The following is a 10176-nucleotide window of genomic DNA, read 5'->3' as shown; positions in this document are numbered from 1 at the left end:
ACTTCTATTTGGGAGAGGCCTCATGTCCTTCTTGCTCTGGTTGCTTTTCACATGTTGCCCTGGTTGGCCTGGAACTATAATCTTCCCTACCTAGATTCCCACGCAACTGACATGAGAGGTGAGTGGTTGAGATGGGAGTCTTGCGAATTTTTTGCCTGGGCTGTCCTTGAACTGGCATACTCCCTACTCTACCTCCCACATATTAGGATTACAAGCCTGAGCCACTGGCACCTCATCACACCTAAGCTTCTAAAATATCAGGTATTTGGAAAACATTCCAGATCCAACCTATAGCAGTCATAGTATATGTTTTAAAATATGTGGTTTGTATTTAATTTCCCAGTATTTTCTTGAGGATTTTCACATCTATAACCATAAAGGATTATCTGTAGGATTTTTTTCTTCATGTGTAAGTTTAGTATTAGGTTCATCCTGGCCTCATTAAATACATAAACAAGAATTCCTTTATCTATTTTTGGGGAAGATTTGAGGATAGATTTTTATCCTCTTCCCACTTTCTTTTGTTCCAGTCCTGGTTTTTGAACTCAGCACCTGAGTGCTGTGCTTGAGGTTCTTTTGCTCAAGGCTAGTGCTCTACCACTTGAGTCACAGTGCCACTTCTAATTTTTCTAACAATTTATTGGAAATAAGAGTTTCATAGACTTTCTTGCATGACCTAGCTAGCTTCCAATAATGATCCTCAGGTATCTGTTTTCTGAGTAGCTAGGATTATAGGAATGAGTCACCAATGCTGCGGGTGGGTGGGGGGATTTTTATCCCTTTTAAAAAGTTGACAGAAGTCAGCAGTGAATATTCCTGGTCTTGAGCTTTTCTTCCTTTAGAAGTTGTTGTTTTGTGATTCAATCTCAATTAGGATCAATCAGATTTTCTACCAGTTTACAAATTAATATTGATAATTTATGTATTTTTGCAAGATTTCCTATTTCATGTGAGACAATTTGTTGACATAATTGATATTTCATATAAGCGATATAGTTTATCAATAGTTTATTCATTGTATATTATTATTACTCTTATTTGTGTAAATTCTATACTAATGAACCCATTTCAAGTGAGTATTTTATTAATGCAATAACATTTTTCACTTTTTGGCAAACTTTTGAAAAAATTGACTTTTGTTGTTCTTAGTCATATTTTTCTATTCTGCATTTAAAAATACCTGCTATAATCTTTACTTTTTTCACTTCTGAAAGCTTTGAGCTTAGTTTGTCTTATCTTTCTCGTACTTTAAAGCATGAATTTAGAATTTAAAGTTGAGATCCTTCTTATTATACACAAGTAGAACTACAATTTTCGCTTAGCCCTATCTTCAATGTAGTCCCTAAATTTTGTTGTATTTTCATTTTATTTATTTCAAATAAAAATTTTAATGTCCTTATTACTTACATCATCTACTGATCGGTCGTGTGTGTTATATGTATTTGTGAACTTTATAGTTTTCCTTCTGTTACTTTAGTTATATTACATTATTCTGATCTAGTTATATCACATTATGATCAGGAATAACTTTATATGATGTCATTTTTTTGTTGGTCCCAGGGCATGAACTCAAGGCCTGGGCTCTATCCATGAGCCTCTCTGAACTCAAAGCTAGCACTCTATCACTTGAGCCACAGCACCACTTCTGGCTTTTTCTGAGTAGTTTATTGGAGTGTCATGGACTTTCCTGCCTGGTTGGCTTTGAACCACATTCTGGGGAGTGGGCTTTCTTATTAGCTGTATATGTTTTTGTTTATTTTTTCTTTGTGCCAATTCTGGGACTTGAAATCAAGGCCTAGATGCTGTCTCAAAGCTTTTTTTGCTGAAAGGTAGCTCTACTACTCTAGTTACAGCTCCACTTCCAGCATTTTGGTGGCAAATTGTAGATAAATGCCTCATGGACTTTACTTCCTCAGGCTGGTTTTGAACCTCAGTTGTCTGATTTTAGCCTCCTGAGTAGCTAGGATTACAGCTATGAGATATCACCATCTAGCTATATATGTATTTTTAATTGTTACAATTTTTCTCCATGAACAAGTAGAATTTATTCTAGGTACTCAATGAGGGTTTAGCATTTGAAAACCAAGTAGTATAATCCATAACATCAACAGGCTAAAAGAATAATCACAGGATGACAAAAACTCAGCAAAGTAGGATGTAGGAAATTTTTCTGAACTTCAACTTGATAAGTTATATCTATAAAAACCAAGGCTAACATCATAGTTTTCTACATAGCATGATGTTATAAGATAGAGTATAAGTTACAATTTTTCAACTTCCTGAAAATTTTGTTACTGGCCATACGCATTCAGTAAAACCATATTCTAAATTTTGAATTTTGATATATTTTTTTTTTTTTGGGTCCGGTCGTGGGGCCTGAACTCTGGGCCTGGGCGCTGTCCCTCAGCAATTCAGCTCAAGGCGAGTGCTCTACCACTTGAGCTACAGCGCCACTTCCGGTTTTCTGGTGGTTTATTGGAGATAGGAGTCTCACGGTCTCTCCTGCCCGGGCTGGCTTTGAACCGCGATTCTCAGATCTCAGCCTCCTGAGTAGCTAGGATTACAGGCGTGAGCCACCGGCGCCCGGCTTGATATTCTGAACTAATGATGCATAGTAAAGTGCACCTGTGCAGTGCTTGCAGTGCTTTGTAATGAGCAGTAGGTCTCACTCTTATTCAGTCACATGCTGTGAGGGGAAGTAGCTGATAGGGCACCATGGATATATTCCATAAACTACCATGTTGTTTAAGTTAGGGTGGACATACAATATTTTTCTATCATGAATAAAGAAGACTCTATTATATACAATAAAATAGTATCTATTGGGAAGCCAACAAATCCATTATGTCACCTAATTTTGCCCACTTGTCCTCCCTGTAGTGAGGACAGTTGTATTGTACTCATATTATGATATACCAAATGTAATATACTATTGTTGTATACTGGATCTTTCTATTTGTTTATCCTATACATCTGGACTTGGTATATTTGATCTTTATCTCCTTGCCTGCTCTGTTCACCAAAACCCTTGTATACAGTTTGATTTCCTATGTCTACATATTTGGCATTTTAGAAAATTGTTATATATTCCTTTTAACTTTATTTTTGAATTAGCATACATGGGTTTCATAATTCCACATATGTATAGAGTATATTTTGAACAAATCACTTCCTCCATTATATTCCCATTCCTCCTCTTCTCCTCTCTTTTCAAAAAGGTTTTGGAGAGTGTAATTATACCATCTTCATATGTATACATGTAATTTACTTTGATCTTCTTCACTGCACAGTATCCTTTCATTTCCCTTTCCTCCTTTTGCTGATATTCCCTATACAGTACCTGCTGTGTCCCATTATTAGGAGAATATATACCACAATGAGTGAGAACACACAATATTTACCTTTCTGAACTTGGATCCAGTTCCATTTGTTTTTCCTGAAAAAGACATAATTTCATTCTTCTTTATGGCTTAGTAATATATGCTGATTGCCTGAACTTTTTGTCAATACATATTGCCTTTCTGTTGTAATAATTTAATTTGTTTTTTTACTACTAAACTGATTACAACTTTCTTTGCTTACCCTTACTAGGGGTTTTGTTGTTGCTATTGTGCATTATAGTTGTTTGTTATTAAAGGTTTTATAAAATGTTATAAGCCTCATATCTGCTCTGTGTGTCTCTGAAATCTGTTTTATTATTAGAAACAGCCTGTGGTTTGACAGATTTCCTTACATGTCTGGAACCATTAAAAAAAAGAAAAAGAGCCAAGCACCAGTGGCTTGCACCTGTAATCCTAGGTACTCAGGTGGCTGATATCTGAGGATTGTGGTTTGGAGCCAGCCCAGGCAGGAAAGACTTTGAGGCTCTTACCTCCAATTAAGCACCAAAATATCTGGAAGTGGGGCTATGGTTTAAGTTGCAGAGCACCAGCCTTGAGCAGAAGAGGTCAGGGACAGTGCCCAGGCCTTGAGTTCAAGCCCCAAGACTGGCACAAAAAGGAGAGGAAAAAAGAAAGGATTATGCTACTATGCTTGTCTTGTTTCTTGATATGGAGTCTGTCATTTTCCCCAGGCTGACTTTGAGCTATGATCCTCTTATCTCTGCATCCCAAGTAGCTGAAATTACAGTAAGGAGCCATACCAATTTTCCTTCCCTTTTTAGGTTTGAATATTATTGCATTGTATGTATATTGTATATAGTATACATTTTATCATTACATTAGTATGTACTCTACTTACTTTTTTAAAATGGTAACTGCTAAACAGATTAAGAGAGTTCCTTCAGGACACACTGTAGAAGGTATTGGCACTGTAGGTGATAACAGTTCATGTGTGTTGTCATCCTTGATACTGTTCCAGTGAGCAAGCTAAAAGGTGATAGAGTGACATGATGCTCCTGATTTTGTGTATGTGTATGTTTGGATCTTTCTCTTAATGAAAACAGTTTAAAAGGAAAAAAAAAATTAAAGGGTAAAAAACAGAAAAAAATTACAGAATAAAGTTCCAAATTAATAATTTTCCAGCTATTCAATGTGTTTATGCTTTAACACAATCCCAATTTAGGGTTTAGCAATTGGGTATTCAGACATTTTAGAGTTATCTTCATAATTTATTTGTATTTTACTTCTAGTTGTTTACATTTTAATGTTTAACATTTTTCTTCTTAAACATGCTGTAGACCAGGTTTTGTTAATTGAGTTAATCATAATGACTGTGATGATTGGCACCACTTCTTGGGTCATGTGTGTGTGTGTACATGTGTGTGTGTGTGTGTGTGCATGCGCGCGCACATGCACATATACGCACACGTGCATATGAGCCACTGGCTGATGTTTCATTGGCTTTCCCAATCTAGATGGTATTTTCATAGGAATGTGGGTGCTTTATGGGAACTAATAAAAAAGACAAAATATGTATGCAGGGAAGATGGTGGAGGAGAAGCTGGAGGCTAAACAAGCTCTCACATAGAAAGCAGTTTTAGTGTTCCAGTGAACAATCCTAGCCTAGAGAACCACATCAAGTGTGCCATCAGAGTACAGAGAGTTTGGCCAGAGAGGGAAAATCCAGGCAAGGAGACAGATCTGAGCACTTGCCGTAGCTGCCATACCTACAACAGAGAGAGTCTGGGACAAAGGCGCCATACTCCAGACGCAGCAGATGAGCGGATTCTACTCAACACCAGCAAGAACTGAAAAGGCGCAGATATCTTCATCTTGCAGATCGCAGACCAGAGACGACCCAGAAACCAAGACTCTGGCGTGAGTAGAATCCTGACACCCTGACTCCTTCTCAAGGAGCAGAGGAGGGAAGGCCGCCTCTTCCCCACCCCTGGAGATCTCCATCTCTTTTTTTTTTTAATTGTGAAAATACCGTATAGAGGGGTTACAATTACATGAGCAAGATAATGAGTACATTTCTTATCAAGCATTATTGCCTCCTCATTTGTTTCCCCTTCCCATCCCTTCCCATCCACCCCCACCCCCGGCCAAAGTTGTAAAGTTCGTTTTTCCACATAACACAACTATGTTTATTGCAGCATCTTTACCATAGCTAAGATATGGAACCAACCCAGATGCCCCTTAGTAGATGAATGGATCAAGAAAATGTGGTATATATACACAATGGAATTCTATGCCTCCATCAGAAAGAATGACATTGCCCATTTGTTAGGAAATGGAAAGACTTGGAAAAAATTATATTAAGTGAAGTGAGCCAGGCCCAAAGAAACATAGGTCCCATGGTTTCCCTTATTTGCAATAACTAGTATATGTCTGAGACAAGCAAAAAAGGTCAGATAAGTTGATGTTAGGTGAAATGAACCCCAAGATAAGTATTCAAATGAGTTCTCCATCTTTGATACAGACAAAGGCCCCTTCTGAACAGCTAGCTCCAACTCAGGTCTTGGAAGAAAACAAAAGAGTCATTTAGCAGGTCACAGGACCTGACCTGGCCTGCCAGGCTCAGCTCCACCCTCGGGAAAGTCACCCAGCTTAGGCAGAGAGACTCCACCCCCCCAAGGAATGACTTTCTTCACTGGGTAAACAGAGCCAGAGGCTGCCCCTCCCTACAGCAGCCTAGACAAACAATTTAAACTGAATAAACATAAACCTTGAGAATGGCTCCAGGCTGCGCTCTGTGAGTGTCTCAGGAGCTAGCCTCTCCGGGAAAAGCTACTGTTTGCTGAAAGGCCTCAACCCTACCCAGAGCCTAGCCTCATCACGGCATCTCCAAACTAGAGGAAACAACCATCTCCCTCTTTTGTGATACTCAAAGATCTCCCTCCCACTGAACTAGCCTGGGAAGAGGATCACAAAATCCTGGGTAATGTAGAGCATTTTTCTGCCTGATCAAACAAACTGACTTAAGAAACCAATTGAGCCACAGGAAAACCAAACACCACAAGCAGACCAGAGACTCCACCAAGAGACTGGTTACAGACAGAGGGGAGATACAGGATCTTCCCATTCCCCTCCTCCGCCCTACCAAAAAATCAAAGAACTGTTTTTTGTACCATTTTTAACTTTAAAAAAATTGTTTTCTATTAATTTTTAAAAAAAAATTTCCTCTCATAATTTTTATTTTAGGGGTGTGTGTGTGTGTGTGTGTGTGTGTGTGTGTGTGTGTGTGTGTGAGCTTTTTTAAAAATCTCTTTTGATCTTTTGGTCCTTTTTAATTTTTTTTTATTCTTTTAATTTTTTTTTTCTTTTTCTTTCTTTTTTTGCGTGACTTAATTGCTGTTCTGCTCATCCCCAGATATATACCTGTTGTGGATTATTAGACCTTATCCCCCAATGTGTACATACTTAATCCAGAAATGTATTACTTAATTCACAACCTTTTAGGCTTAACTTCTTTAATAGCAGTAATATATCTTTATACCTATATAATTTTCAAGTAACTAATTTTAAGAATTTTTATTTTTCAGTTTTTCATGTCTCCTCTCTATCCCTTCCTTCCGCTCATCCTATCCTTTTCTTCTCTCAATATCACTTCTTTATAGTTACTTAATTTTTAAGTGTTTCACTTTTTAAACTTAAATTTTTGTTTTTCCATTCTTTTTTTAATCTCTCTCCTATCATTCTGTCCAATCCATTTCCCTCTCTGAGATTAGGACTTGGTTAAATTCACTCTCTTTTTACCTCTTTACATACCTCTAATCCTATTTTTCCTCACATTTCTTCCTAAACCTAATAATTTCTGGTTTGCCAAATCCTTCATTACTGTTCTTAGACCATTTATCCACAGTTGTTTGATGTTGAATAGATTGTATCTGTTGAACTAGACTGTATCTGCAGCCATTTTGACTGTGCAACTACAGGACTTTGGTTGATGCTAGCCTTAAAATAGCGTTCTAGCACAAAATTGGTGTTACTTCCATACCAAATGGGCAGAACAAGCCGGAAAAACACAAGAAAAATGGCAAGTCCAGGTATCTCAACTCCCACCCATGATAATCAGGGGACAGAACAGTTAATGAATAATCTAGAGGGGAGTTCCCAAAAAGCTCTACAAACATTGCTGGTAAACATGGTGAATGAAGAGATTGAAAACCTGCAAAGGACTCAGTGTGAGCGAGAGAGAAGAGGCAAACCAAAGATTAATACAGAAATCTCGTGAGCGTGAAGAAGCTACTTAAAGATTGATACAAGAATTGTGTGAGCAGGTTGAAAACAGTCAAAGAGAAATAAAGGAATTACGTGAGCAGGCTGAGAACAGCCAAAGAGAATTAGAGGAATTGCACAAACGTGAGGAAAATAATCAGAGTAATACAGGAATTGCGACAGTGGGATGAGAATGGCAAAGATCAATAGAGCATTCATGGAATCCATATACAGACAGCTGAAAGAATTCAGGGAGACCACAAAGGGAATGCTGAATGGAGCCTGACAGTAGGAATGGGAGTCCAAGGAAACCATAACCAATCAACTAAGTGATTTGAGAATAAACACTGAACACCAAATTAAGAAAGTAAAGAAGTTCCTACAAGATCTAAAACAAAGCTCCAACTAAGAGTTTGAAGCCATCAAAGTTGACCAATTAGAAGGAAAAGAAATAAAAAGCAAAGTAGAAAATCTTGACAGTAGGTTAGACCATGCAGAAGATTGAATCTTGAGGATTGAAGATAGGCTAGATATTATAGAAAAAGAACATCCAACAATCCAAGACAAATCCAAGAAATATGATAGATCTATTCAACATTTGGAAGACACCATCAGAAGGCCTAATCTGAGGATAATGGTTATAGAGGAGCACCTAGAGACAGAAGTTAGTGGTCTAGGAAATTCGTTTAACAGGATCCTAGCAGAGAACTTCCCAAACATGCAAAAAGAAAAAGGAAATCAAGAGAGAACTTAGAAAGTGGAAAAACCTCTGATGCTCCTGGATTGGAAGGATCAACATCGTGAAAATGGCAATACTGCCCAAGGCTATCTACAAATTCAATGCGATACCTATCAATATTCCAACCTCATTCTTCAAGGAAATACAAGAGGCAATCCAAAAATTCATATGGAACAATAAAAGACCCTAAATAGCAAAAACGCTCCTTAACAGAAAGAACAGTGCTAGAGGAATGTAAATACCAAATTTCAAACTCTACTACAAAGCCATAGTAATCAAAACAGCTTGGTACTGGCACAAGAACAGACTTCAGGACCAATGGAATAGAATTGAAAACCTAGAAATGAACCCACAGACCTATAGCCATCTAATCTTTGATAAGGAAGCTAAAAAAATAGAATGGAAGAAAGACAGCTTCTTCAGTAAATGGTGCTGGAAAAAATGGTTAATCACATGTAGAAAACTAAAACTAGATCCTTATATGTCACCCTGCACCAGAATCAACTCCAAATGGATCAAAGACCTCGAAGTCAAAGCAGACACCCTGAAAACATTACAGGACAGAATATGAGAAACACTAGGTCTCCTTGACACAGGCCAAAATTTTCTTAATACAGACAACAAATGAAAGAAAGGTTGGACAAATGGGATTGCATGAAATTGCAGAGCTTCTCATGGCAGAGCACATAGCCAGCAAGATCAATAGAAAACCCATGGATTGGGAGAAGATCTTCACTAGCCATACAACGGACAAGGGTCTCATATCTAAAATATACCTGGAACTCAAAAAATTAAATCCTCCAAGAACAAATCCTCAAAGAAACAACTGACTAATAAATAAGTGGGCTAAAGACTTATAGAGAAACTTCTCTGAAGAGGAAAGAAGGATGGCCAATAGACACATGAAGAAATGCTCATAAAAATAGCCATAAAAGAAATGCAAATCAAAACAACATTGAGATACTACCTCACCCCAGTTAGAATTGCTATAATCAAGAACACTAATAACAACAGATGCTGGAGGGGATGTGGACAGAAGGGAACCCTACTGCATTGTTGGTGGGAGTGTAAACTTGTTCAACCACTTTGGAAAGTAGTATGGAGGTTCCTCAAAAGACTCCACGTATAAGCTCCCCTATGACCCAGAAATCCCACTGCTGAGCATTTACGCAAATGATCACAAACAAGACCATATTAAAGCTACCAGCACAACTATGTTTGTTGCAACATTATTTACCATAGCTAAGATATGGAACCAACCCAGATGCCCTTCAGTAGATGAATGGATCAAGAAAATGTGGTATATATACACAATGGAATTCTATGCTTCCATCAGAAAGAATGACATTGCCCATTTGTTAGGAAATGGAAAGGCTTGGAAAAAATTATATTAAGTGAAGTAAGCCAGGCCCAAAGAAACATAGGCCCTATGGTTTCCCTTATTTGCAATAACAATTGTATATCTGAGACAAGCAGAAACGGTCAGATAAGTTGATGTTAGGCAAAATAAAGCCCAAGATAAGGATTCAAATATTTTTTTCTTTCTTGTGATTGTTTCTAACATATTTATAAGATGATTTCTTTGTTTCTTTTTATGTCTCTCCCCATGGTATAACCCGGGGGGGTGGGGGGGAGATGAGAAGGGATGGGAAGGGAAATCAAAGGAGGAGACAACAATGTTTGATAAGAAATGTACTCATTACCTTGCCTATGTAATTGTAACCCCTCTGTATGGTATTTTCACAATTAAAAAATGTATATATTTTACCATTTTTTAAAAAAAGGCCAACATCAAGCATGTATAGTTGATGAAATTATAAAACCTTACAGACATTT

This window comes from Dipodomys spectabilis, unplaced genomic scaffold (genome assembly GCF_019054845.1).
Source record: "Dipodomys spectabilis isolate Male_0828 unplaced genomic scaffold, ASM1905484v1 ptg000113l, whole genome shotgun sequence".
Taxonomy (NCBI): domain Eukaryota; kingdom Metazoa; phylum Chordata; class Mammalia; order Rodentia; family Heteromyidae; genus Dipodomys; species Dipodomys spectabilis.
Note: the sequence above shows the minus strand (reverse complement) of the source record.